Source organism: Hemiscyllium ocellatum, chromosome 40 (genome assembly GCF_020745735.1).
Source record: "Hemiscyllium ocellatum isolate sHemOce1 chromosome 40, sHemOce1.pat.X.cur, whole genome shotgun sequence".
In the NCBI taxonomy this organism is placed as follows: domain Eukaryota; kingdom Metazoa; phylum Chordata; class Chondrichthyes; order Orectolobiformes; family Hemiscylliidae; genus Hemiscyllium; species Hemiscyllium ocellatum.
Window position 1 is genome coordinate 31368824 of NC_083440.1, and position 6973 is coordinate 31375796.

Consider the following 6973-nt stretch of genomic DNA (forward strand, 5'->3'; position numbering starts at 1 on the left):
TAAGGTTTGTGAGGCACGACCGGCCCTTCCCAAAACCATGCTGACTATCATTGATCACATTATTCCTATCCAGGTGTTCATAAATCCTATCCCTTACAATTCTCTCTAAGACTTTGCCCACAACAGAGGGAAGACTCACCGGCATATAGTTACTAGAGCTATCCCTACTCCCCTTCTTGAACAAGGAAACCACAGTTGCTATCCTCCACTTTTCTGGCACTATTCCTGTAGACAGCGAGGACATAAAAATCAAGAAATTAATTTGAGGTGTTACATTTGCTCATGATATTGAAGTGAGATGCGTGTTTAATTTCTTTTGGAAATGCGTGTCCCGTTTGCCAGAATTTGACTCATATCCCTCCAAACCCCTCCTGTTCATATACAAATTCAGGTGCCATTTCAATGTTGTAATTGTACCAGCTTTCAGCATTTCCTCTGCCAGCTCATTCAATACATACACCACTCTATGCATGAAAATATCATCCTTTTGATCCCATCTAAATCTTTCCCTCTCACCTGCAAACTATGCCATCCAGTTTTTGACTCCTGTGAATTGATAAAAAAAAATGTCTATGCATCCATGTATCTCATGATATTATAAACTTTCATAAGGTCACCCCTCAGAGTCTGACACTCCATGGAAAATAACCCCGGCCTATTCAGCCTGTTCCTCTCACTCAAACGCTACGAACCTGGCAATATCTTTGTAAATCTTTTCTGATACACAAGTATCACAACATCTTTCCTACAGCAGAGTGTCCAGAACTGGATGTATTATTTTAAAAATGTCCGAAACCGTGTCCTTTACAGCCTTAACATGACATCTCAAAACCTAAATTCAATGTGATGACTAATAAAGGCAAATGTATCAAATGCCTTCTTCATGGCCCTGTCTACCTGCCACACCATTTTCAAGGAACTATGAACCTGCACTCAAACGTGCCTTTGTTCAGCAATCACATCTCACCACTAAATGTGTACACCCTGCCCTGGTTTGCCTCACCAAAATTTAGCACCTCAGGTTTATCTAAATTAAGCTCCATTTGCCACTCCTCGGACCATTGGCCCATCTGATCAAGGTCTCCTTGCATTCTGAGATAACCATCTTCACTGTCCACACCATTACCACTTGAAGTGTCAGCTGCAAACTGATTAAACATGCCTACTTTAATCATATTTAAATCATTTATATAAATGATAGACAATAGTGGACCCAGCGCCGATCCTTGCAGCTCACCTTTGGTCACAGACATCCAGTCTGAAAAGCAATCATCAACCTCTACCTTCTATCTCCTAATTTCAAACCAATTTTACATCCAGATGGAGAGCTTTCCTTGGATTCCACTTGACCAAAATTTCCTAACTGTGCTAATAAGTTGTCTGAACATTTCACGAGAAAAATAATTTAAATTTATCCAGTCAGGCATGATGTGGTGAAATGCGATTCACGATTGTAGGTAGGAAAGGTAAAATATGAACGCTTATGTTTAAAATGGGTGAGAAATTATTAACATAACCATCCTTTTGGAAAGATAGGACCCGGTATACAATGATCAGAAAGTTAATGTGATGGTGCAATCAAAAAGGTGGACAAATGATATGATCCCAGTTATCGGACAGTGAGGAAGACTTGCTATGAGTATCCAGGGGTTTGGGTGTGAAAATGGATACTTTGCAATAAACACAAACACGCACACACACACACACATATACACGCACTCACTGAACAAAGGCCAGTGATGTTGAGTAAATGTGGGGGTGCTTGGTATTCTCGAAGTTCATTGTTTCCTAGTATGCAGGTACAATATCGAAATATGTCGTTGACAGAAAGAAAGGGAAGCTAAGTGCTGTTAGCAGGATAGTGTTGAGTGTCGGAAGGTTATTGGTATTTTGGTGGGGAAGATGGATTCTTGCAGATGAAGTCCAATGTGAAGAAGTGTGAGGAAATAGATTTTGGGCAGAAGAAGAGTCAATCGACAATTTGGCTCTAATTCAAAAAGGGGTTTAACAGGAGCAGGATGTACATGAACTGATGGAATGTATTTTGGCAGCATAGGCTGAGAGAACATCCCATAAAGAACTTTGTCTCCTGGTCCTTGTTCACAGTGACAGAGACTGTGGGAGCAATGAGGTGATGTTGTGTTTTTTTTATGATGCACCAGTTCAGATTCAGCTGGAGCATTATTTCCTGTTCTGGAAACCCGACGATCGGAATGATTGTGGAGACTGTAGAGACAAGTTGAAACAAGTTTACAAGAAAGATTTCAGGGATGTGCATGCTCAGTTTACATCATCGCTTGGAGGAGTGGAGCTGAGGATAAGTCCGTCCAAGGCCCGAAAGGTGCCTTCCACATCAGTCAACGTTTCACCTGCATATCCACCAATGTTATTTATTGTATCTGTTGCTCCCACTTTGGTCTGCTTTGCATTGGAAGACCTGACACCTTCTCACAGAGCACTTCAGACAACATCATCGGGACACCCACACCAATGAAACCCACTGCTCCATGACTAAAGCTTTCAATTCGCCCTCCTACTCTGCCGAGGACATGCAGGTCCTGGACTCCCTCACCATCCGACACCTGAAGGAAAAACGCCTCATCTACCGTCTTGGGACATTTCAATCCCATGGCATCAATGTGGATTTCACCAGCTTCCTCACTTCTCCTGCCCCCCACTTTATCCAAGTTCCAACCTCCCAGCTCAACACCATCTTCATGAACTGCCCCATCTGTCAATCTTCCTTCCCACCTATCTGCTCCACTCTTCGCTCTGACCTATCACCTTTACCACCACCTCGACCCATTTATTGCAGTTCAGCTACCTTCAACCTACCCCTACCTCCTCGTATTTATCTCCTCACCCACGAGGCTCCCAGCGTCATTCCTGATACAGGGATTTTTGCCCGAAAAGTCGATTTTCCTGCTGCTTGGATGCTGTCTGACTTCTCGATCTTTTGGCTGAGATCATGTCTGTTCTTGTCAGCTTTAATATGTGATCCATCCCTGAATTAGGGACTAAATATTATTCTGAATTTTGCAGGAAGAAGTTGGATTAGGAGCTTGCTCAACCAACTTCGCACATCGTCCTGTTATTGCAGTGTTTCTGAGAATCGTGCACCCCTCATAAAACAATCAGAAAAGCAGCTTTATTAGTTCACCTTTTTGTGTGTTCGCTTTATTTCTCGTCTCCCGAGTCAGTGTGTAAGAAAGCACACTGAGAACCTTTTGGTCAAGTCAGACTCGCATTTGTGCAAATCAATTTGTTCTCGGTTGCTATTCACCTGTCACTTTCTGCATGTTCAGCACTTACTCTCAATGTTATCACATCATCCCTGGTGCAGGCCGCCCCTTCCCACCAACTCCCAACTCCGAACATCAGAAGTTTAACAAAGTTGCCCACCAGCTCCACCTAATGTCAAATGGCATTTCAGAAAACAAATGGAGAAGATGAAACTATTGAATTATTCAACAGTTTAGATTTTGATCCTGACGATGATGATTCGGATTTATTGAAAGAGAGATTTTGAGAACACTGAGAAGAAGGAAAATTCTGATGTTTTAAAGCACATAGAGTCGCAGAGGTGTACAGTACAACTTGTCCAGCTGACCAGATTTTCGAACCTAATGTAGTCTTATTTGCCAGCACTTGGCCCATATTCCTCAAAAACCTTCATATTCTCAACCAGATGCTTTTAAAATGTTGTATTTGGACCAACCTCCACCACTTCCTCTGGCAGCGCATTCCACACAGACACCTTCTTCTGCATGAATACATTGCCCCTTAGGTTCCTTTTAACTTCTTCCTCTCTCACCTGAAACCATTCCCTCTCGTTCTGGACTACGCATCGCAGGGAAAATACCTTTTTCTGTTGACCCTATCCATGCTCCTCATGATTTTATAAAGCTCTATACGGTCAACCCTCAGCCTCCGAAGCTCCAGGGAAAACAGCCCCAGCCTATTCAGCCTCTCCCTGTAGCTGAAAGCACTCCAACCCTGGCAACAATTATTGTAAATCTTTAAGAATGTTTGACATCAGCGTGCAAGATAGGTGTGTTTGGGCGGCTTTATTTTCTCAATTCAAAGGCCTGTGAGTACAATCAGATTACATGTTCACTGATGTAGGACACAGTTGTGTGTGGTATCATGAATGAGCAAGTCAGGGGTATATTACTCTGAGCGCCGATTCTCACATTAACCAGTCCAATAGAAACTTGCGGGGCAGGCGAAATGAGCCAGAGTTTTAAAAAGCAGTGCATCAAGATGTAGAATTACCTGTCCACAAAGTACATTATTACTCTAAGAACTCTCCAGCGCCTGAGACACGTCCTGCTCAGGGACTGGCATAACATCTCTGCCTGTCCTTTGCTTTTTTACACATTGATGCCTCGATCAGAAATTAATGTTAAACAGTGTTCCTGTCTTGCCTGGGTGATTATCGCAGACATACGCCAGGCACCTTGTCGTTATTGTTAGCGGTGATCAAAAAGCGGCTGGCCTGTCAGGCACTTGGAACAGCAGCTAAAGCAGCAAACATTCTGCACGTGCTTCAAACAAATGGTCACGTCTCAAAGCCTCAGTGAACCAGTTCTCAGTCAGGGCAAGGAAGACAGGATTCAGTCAGGAGGTCCTGGCACAGCATGTCCACGGACTTTGACATAATTTGGGACAATCAGGATTAAGGAATCTGTACCACTGCAGTCAAGAGAGTTGGCCACACAAACTACTCATAACATCCCCGAAATTCCAGTAGATTTTTCAATCTTAAATTCCCGTCCACCAATCCATACTGACACTGTCCGTTCCTGTCATTTGTGGATCAGTTCGATGAAATTCTCAAGGAGATATTCTGGAGCCCTCACAGTATCAATGATGTTGGGGAAGTCAATTCTGGGCCATGGGGGCAGCCTGCTTGTAGGCAGAGTAGACAGGTATTGTGGAGGGATGGGAAAAGCACCAAATTAGAGGCGGAGGGAGACGAGGACATGAGTTACTATGGTAGTTCGAATCACCATCACTGTCTCGGTTTTGGTGTGGTTGCCATGTGATGGTTGGCACGGCGACACTATAGGGCTGGGGCTAGGGGATGGGTAACTTTGTGAGGTAAAGTTTATACAGGATTGAGCCGTCTGGGAAATACAGAAGCTCATGGGCTCTATACAAAGTGCAGGGAAGAAAGGAGAGTGAGGATGTCATGTTGCAGCTTTATCAGATTTCAGTTCGGCTTCACTTAGAGTGTTGTGTTGAATGCTGTTCGCCACATTAAGGGAGGATGTGGATGGTGCAGAAGAGGTTTACCAGGATGCTTGTTGTAATAGATGGTACGAGCTATGAGGAGACTCTGGAAGAACTCAGATTGTTTTCCTCAGAGCAGCGGAGGCTGAAAGGAGACTCCGTGGAAGTGTATAAAATTATGAGACACATAAATAGAGTGGTCAGTCAGAATCTCTTTCCCAGAATTGAAATGTTTCAAACTGTGGAACATACATTTAAGACAAAAGTGTGAAAGTTCAAACGAGATGTAGGGCAAGGTTGTTTTTCCACCGAGATCAGTAGATGCCTGGAATATAATATCAGGGATGGAGACATATATGATCGGTGTATTTAAGTGTCTTTTAGTCCATAAGCAGATGGATGCGCAAGGAATGGAGGGATGTGGACAAAGTGACCATCAACCAGCTGGAACTGGCAGTTGTTAAATAAATGAAGACAGAAGTGAATGTATTTGCAGGAATGGTGGGCAGCAACCTCATCGAAAACATAAACTAATCCGAATCTACTCCTAATCATTAGACTTACTATTGTTTATAATGTCCTTATCTGCCATTTCATTTGACTTACTGCAAATCGATCGGTAACTTATTTCTTCATTGCACACGCTGGTAACTTTGACAGCACAAGACAATATCTAACACTTTGATAGAGAGTTTATAAAACAAGATTCACACCAGTCCAAAAAAGCAAAGAATTCAGTTAATGAACATGGAAAATTTTGAATTCACAATTGAGAATTGACAACCAAGAATTTGGAGGGCAATGTAGCTGTGTTGGATCTGGTAGTCACCAGATAATCAAGGAATATTGGGATTTGTTGTGATATGCAAACTAGGAGAATAGAAGAAATTTGAACAAAATAAAGACATGGATTTTGTGATTTGGTATCCAGCGATATGGCCATGGAATAGAAGGGTACTGTGGTGACAATGTTTCACCAATTCTGACCTGAGGCAGGGATTTCACAGCCGTTTTGCAGAAGCAAACAATTCTTCGTGATGGTGCAAATATCTTTTTGAATCTATCACACATTTTTATAAAGCCACAATGGAAACAGGGTTCTTTCAGAGTCACTAAGTGACACTAAAAATTTTAAATGGAAGCAGTAAGCATGTTCACACACCTGCCACATCCAACCTCATTCCCGAGTTCGCATCCCACTTGCCTTTGAACCCTGTGACTTGGCCTTTGATTCCCCATCAACATAGCAACTGAATCATGGAAAAAACAAATTAAGATAGGGAGTGGTATCAACATCAGGACGGGGAAACTGAATGGAAACAGAAAAAGTGAAGTATTGCTGAAATATATTGGGAAACAGTATATCATTTAATCTTAGTTAGAGGAAACATGTTACATTTTTTTAACTTTGATTCCGATGAGTGAATTAAGTGTGGAAGCATGGGTCAGGACATTGTAGTTGCTTTTGCCACTCTGACCTGCAGTGAATGCTGATACTTTCTTTCAGGTAATTTATATTTGTACTCGCTTCACTCACTGAGAACGGACTTCTTGGGAAAAAAATATTTTTGTACATATCTATCTCCTTTTTTCTGTTATGATCCTGTTATTTCAGCTTTCTATGAAGGGTTATTCTTGCTAACAACCCTTTACACTGGCTTTGCTCCTCCAGTCTCTTCATTCTGCCACACAGTTGGAGTCATTCCCTGCCCATTAGAAAAGGGGTGTTATCATGTTA

General features: G+C 42.4%; 1 non-coding gene across 1 annotated transcript; it reads left to right on the top strand.

Annotated features, from left to right (window-relative positions):
• Window positions 1-2940: 2940 nt before the first annotated feature.
• On the top strand, window positions 2941-3125 carry LOC132834584 (U2 spliceosomal RNA). The gene has a single exon (XR_009647221.1). It is a non-coding gene; the product is annotated as a U2 spliceosomal RNA (small nuclear RNA).
• The last annotated feature ends 3848 nt before the right edge of the window (window positions 3126-6973 follow it).